Source organism: Acomys russatus, unplaced genomic scaffold (assembly GCF_903995435.1).
Source record: "Acomys russatus unplaced genomic scaffold, mAcoRus1.1, whole genome shotgun sequence".
In the NCBI taxonomy this organism is placed as follows: domain Eukaryota; kingdom Metazoa; phylum Chordata; class Mammalia; order Rodentia; family Muridae; genus Acomys; species Acomys russatus.
This window is the reverse complement of record NW_026131716.1, coordinates 43214-49213: the sequence shown is the minus strand read 5'-3', so window position 1 is coordinate 49213 and position 6000 is coordinate 43214.

Below are 6000 nucleotides of genomic sequence, written 5' to 3'. Positions count from 1 at the left end.
TGGCTCCCACTGCCGCCTACGAATATAGAGACACCATCCATGTGATCCCAGAATGCCATCGAGAATAATGCTCTATTCTAGTTCTAGGTACCACACCTGACTACTTCTGAGCCTCAGATGAAGAACCCAACTCAGAATGAGCCACAGGTCTTTTACATCCTGCTCATGAGCAGCTTTGCTAGTTAGGACCCTTAGATGCCAGGAGGAAAGAAATGGGATTAATATATTAAAAGGAAATTCATTATGCTCTTTAAATTCTTTGAGAACTATGCAAACTAAACCATAGCAGATAATTAGAGGTGAAGAAAAAAAATGCGACCCATTGAGTGGTCAGGAGCTGGAAGCAGCTAACCCAAGCTCAGTGGTTATCACTACCTACATTTGGCCTCACTGCTCAGTTCTGGAGTCTCATTCACATTTTATTACCAGCTCCACAGATGGTCAGGGATGGCTTTGCTATGTATGGTTTGTGTGAGGATGATGAAGAGACTGAAGTCATGTGGTTTTACTGACACAGGCCTTTCCTGAATTCCCTGTGGGCTCTAACTTGAACCCCAAATGTCTCTAGCCAGGGAATCTTGCTCAGTCCCTGCCCTGAGACTTGGCTTCCATAGTCTCAAGGGTCCTTTGCTTCCTCACTATCTGATCCTGGTCCCCATACAGAATCACATCTGCCCTGTGTGATGCTCTGCAGGTTTTTAAAGCCCGAGTTTATACTACATTTAAAAATCATCTATGGCCCAATAGACTGGAAAAACAATTTTGGGGGTCAGGTTCCAATAGGTCTCTGGTTTTAAGGGAGTGAAGTCGATGTTGATGGTATGGGGTAGAAGCATACAAAAGTGAATTTAGTTTTCCCACAACATGAGGCATTTTGTGCCATGGTGGCCACATATGTCAACACCAGGAAGCCTCTTGGAAGCCAACAGGAGCCTTTGAAAATTATCAGGGAAAGAAGTTTTCCATCGTCAATCAAGCTTGGGAGACTTTATGTTAGTGAATTCTGCCATTTCCATTTCATTTCCTGAAAGTCAGGGTTGGCTTGTGAAAAGTTGTTAAACAACATCTTTAATGTGAAATGTCAACCCTCACTCTAAGATACTTCCCCCTTTTCAAAGCATTGAATGGAGATTTCATTGGGTTTTACAGTGACTTTCTGATTTTGGTAGTCTGTACAAGAATTTGGAATTTTTTGTATACTGTTAAAGACTGTCTGCCCTGGTCCTGCCTGAAATACCATGATTGTTTTTGAAAAGTATCTTTAATAAAGCAGGATACAGTTAGAAAAATAATCTATGGGCTATGGAAACTGCTGTGTGCTTTAAAGTTCTTACCACATAAGAACAAGACCCGAGTTTGGAGCTCCACAAATACAAAGAGAGGTCGGTGTGGTAGCCAAGAACTAATCCCACCACTGGGACCTTTATACAGTGTGATCCTTAGGACTCACTAGCCAGCCAGTCTAACCAGATGCTGAGATCCAGGCCAGTAGTGGAACTTTTGTCCAAATTATCATGTAGACTGATAGAACAAGATATGTTAATGTGCATGCATGTGTGCGCGCGTGCGCGCGCGCGCGCGCACACACACACATACAAACACACACCTACCCACACGCCATGATTCATACACACAGGAGAGGTGGAGAGAGAGAGAGAGAGAGAGAGAGAGAGAGAGAGAGAGAGAGAGAGAGAGAGAGAGAGAGAGAGAGAGAGAGAGACAGAGACAGAGACAGAGACAGAGACAGAGACAGAAACAGAGAGACAGAGAGAGAATGCCTCTGGGGGAAAAAAGCCCATCACTTAGGCGGAAAAGTTCTACGTAGAAGGCAGACTATGCCAGCCACACTCTATAACAGGTAGAGAGTCTACATGCTGGGAGAACCTGGCGATGAACTCTTATTTGATAAATGATAATGGCATGTCACCCTCTGTTTCTGTGTCTGAAAACCAACAACATCTTTAAAGCCAATTGACTCTTCCTCTCCAGAAAATTATCTAATCCTACTTCCAAGAGTTGTGGGACAATGCAAACTGGATTGGACAAAAATAGAAACAAAGCAAAACAAAAATTAGAAGAAAATATTTTTGAACAGATAGGGAGGAGTGGAGTGGAGTGTGTGTGTATGTATGTGTGTGTGTGTGTGTGTGTGTGTGTGTGTGTGTGTGTGTGTGTGTGACTATGATCAAAATATATTTGTGGATGTGAAGAAGAATCACCTCCATAGACCAATGTATTTGAATGGCTAGTTGTCAAGGAGTGGCACTTCTTGAGAAGAATTAGTAGGTATGACTTTGCTAGAGTACATGTGACCTTGTGCTCAAGGAGATTAAATTTTAAAGTATAGACTCCTGACACAATTTATGATACTTTGTTTTGCCTGAAGACAGAAGCTTAACAGAGTTGTCCTCTGAGAGGTTCCACTCAGCAGTGGTTTGAAATCATTGCGAGGAGTATAAAATTTAGCGACTGTTGTGGAAAAGAGAGGAGAAGGAGAAAAGGACCTAAGGGGACAAGAGCTCTACAAGAAGACCAACAGAGCCAAGTATCCAGGGCCCAGAGGGGCTTGTAGAGACTGATGCACCAAACAATAACCATGCCGGACTGGACCTAGGATCCATAAACAGATTTATCCCATGGGCAGCTCAGGCTTCAAGTGAGTCATCTAGTAAGTAGGGCCTGTCTATGACGTGGGTTCTGTTTCCTTTTTCTTTTTCTTTTGTTTTTTTAAGACAGGGTTTCTTTGTGAAGGCCTGGCTGTCCTGAACTTGCTTTATAGCCCAGGCTTGCCTTGAACTCACAGAGATCCACCTGCCTCTGCCTCCAGAGTGTTGGGACTAAAGGGGTATGGCACCATGCCCATCCTGTTGCCTTTGTTTTGATCACTTTCCCCTGGCAGGGCTGCCTTGCTGTGCCACAGGGAAAGAATACACACTCAGTCCTGATTTGATTGATGAGCTGTGGTAGGTGGATGGCAGGGGCTCCCTTAATCAGAAGAATAAGGGAGGGAAGATGGGAGAAGAGGAAAGGAGAGTGGGACTTGGAGGTGAGGAGGGTGGAAGCTATGACTGAGAGGTAAAGTGCAAAATGAATAAATTAACAAATAAGGGCCTAGTCTGATGCTAAATGGAATAAACAGATGGTGACCTTAGAGCAAGACTTTACTCAGTGAAGCTTCCAACCTGTGAAAGGGAATTAAAGAGAAGCTTAAGAAGTCAAGGGATGTATTTGAAAAGTGGCCACGTTCCAGCCCCAACAAAGCAGCAGAAATTAGGAGCTTGAGCCCTGTGGTTCTGGCTTTAGGGTCATGTGATGAGAAAGGGAGTGTGGAATCTCACTCCAAAGCTAAGGAAAGATGCTGAGGTCAGGTATGTGTCAGGGGCTCTGCTTGGAGCCCCAGAGAGGTCATCACATGCATCTCTGAAGGTGAAGTCTGAACTATGTTGGAGAGCCCATGGGGATTGTGGTGCAGAGTCAAGAGATACCTGCCAAGGACAGATGAAGACTGGGTGTTCATCCAGTCTAAGAGAGAGAAGTGTGTTACACCAACAAAGGGAGTTGGAGATCAGAAGAGCGTTTTGACTTCAGACATGGAGATGCAGTTTAGAGTTTCTCCTGCGGTGTTGAAGTTTTACTTTGGCCCAGAATTTCCTCCCTGTGTTTGCATTCCTCCCTCTCAGAATGGTAATGTATATTCTGTGCCATGTATGTTGAAAATATGTGATATGTTTTAGATTTTGATTTTACAAGAGGTTGAGGTTAAGAGTTCTCCATGAGTATCAGAAAAGACTTGGAAATTTGGACTTTGATAAATATTGAAACTGTGATAGATTACAGGGACTTTTGAAGATGGAATAAATACTTTTTTGCCTTGTAATATGGGCATCACCCTTTTGGTGAGAGGGAGTTTGAATAAGAATTGACTCCACGGGCTCTTATAGTTGAACAAATAGTCATAAGGATTGGTAGCACTTGAACAGGATTAGGAAGTGTGATCTAGTTGGAGTATGTGTGGTCTTGTGGGCAGAATTGTACTACTAGTGGTGACATTTGAAGTGTCAAAGCCTAAGCCAGGCACAATGGCTCTATCTCACTTTCCTCTTGCCTGAGGATCTCGATGTGGAAGTACTAACTCCTCTGAAGTACTACCTCTGTCTACATGCTGCCAGGCTTCCTGCCATGATCACAACCGATTAAATCTCTGGAAATATAATCAAGCACCAATTAATGCCTTTAAAAAAATAAGAATTTTGAGGATCCAAGATTGTGGTGAGCAGTGTGGACCATGTTTGGAGGCTCCAGTGAACAATTCAGGGAATTGCACAGATTTCTGAGCCAGGAACACCGAGGTACCCACACCACGGCAGCGGGAGTACTCCACAGTTCAGAGGGAACAGGGTGCGGAGGACCTGAGTGCCCCTGCACATGGGAGGAGTGTGGATTTTCTTGGATCGGAGCAGCAGCGTCAGAGTCAGCAGCAGCAGCAGCAGCAGCAGCAGCACCAATGGCACCAGCGTCAGCAGCGGCACCAGCGTCAGCAGCAGCGGTGGCCGAGGTTTGCAGCTCGGAGCCTTCCAGTGGAGGCAATTGGTGTGGTGGCCGGTGGGAGTTGCTGCGTGAGACGGGACTCTGGGCAGAATTTAGGTCGCGTGGTGCCTTGGGACCCAGAATGAACTGGATGGACAGTTCAGCCCCAGAGTCTCGGATTCAGCTCAGTGCACAGTGCCATGGAGACGCTGGCTCAGCTCAGCAAGCAATTCTGCCCAAGGCACCAGCTCAGAGCACCCACAGCTCCCCTGCTGTGACACAGGCTGGGCGGAGCACTCGGTTCCACCAGTGGGGCTAGCTCAGTGCAGCCGCATTTCTCCTGCTGTGACACAGGCTGGGTGGAGCACTCAGTTCCACTGGAGGTGCTGGCTCAGCGTAGCCGCCGTTCTCCTGCTGTGGCGCGGGCTGGGCGGAGCGCAGAGTTCCACTGGAGGTGGTAGCTCGGAGCAGCCGCAGTTCTCCTGCTGTGACGCAGGCTGGGTGGAGAGCTCAGCTCCACCGGAGGTGCTGGCTCAGCTCAGCAAGCAGTTCTGCCCGATACACTAGCTCATCTCGGCAGGCAATTCTGGGGCACTGATGCAGGCTGAGGTCAGCATGCAGATTCAGCACAGAGGCCCTAGCTGGACTTGCTGGGCAGATTGGTCCCAGAGACTCTAGCTGAGCTGTATGCACAGGCTCAGCGGTCCTAAGAGTCTGGCTGGACTATCCACACAGTTTAGGCCCGAGGTCCTGGGCAGAACTCAGCGTGCAGTGTGAGTCCAGAGTCCCTGGCTGAGCTCGGTGTACAATTTCACACCAGAGACTCGGGTGGAGCTTGGCATACAGTTTGGGACCAGAGTCTCTAACTGTGCTTGGCAGACAGATTGGGCACAGAGACTCTAGCTGAGCTTTTGGCACAGTCCCGGATCTAAGACTATGGTGGGACACAGTGTACAGTTTGAATTCAGAATTCCTGGCTGAGCTTGGCGGACAATTCGGGCCGTGAGTCAATAACTGACCACAGCACGCACTTTGGGCCAAAAGCCCCTAACTGAGCTTGGTGCGCAGTCCCAGCCCAAAAATTCTGGCTGGACCCTGTGCGCATTTTGGGCCCAGAATCCCTAGCTGTGCTTGGCAGATGGTTCAGGCCCTGAGAATCTAGCTGAGCTCAGCCCGTGTTTCAGGCCCAGTGTTCCTGGCTGGACTTGGGAGGGCACACAGAAGGCTGTGGATACCTTGGCCGGACCCAACGCACATTCAGAGACCCAGAACAATTGCAGGACCCACAGCACAGGGGAGCTGAGGATCACTGGCTGTAAGAGTCCAAAACGACAGGGCTAACCTCCTACCATCCACACCAGTGATGCATCAGAGCTTCCAGCCTGGGGAAATCGTGAGAAAACAGGTGAATCTGTCATCAGACTCCCTCCATCCAACTCTGGAAGCTACCCAACAAAAACAAAGATGGCAAGA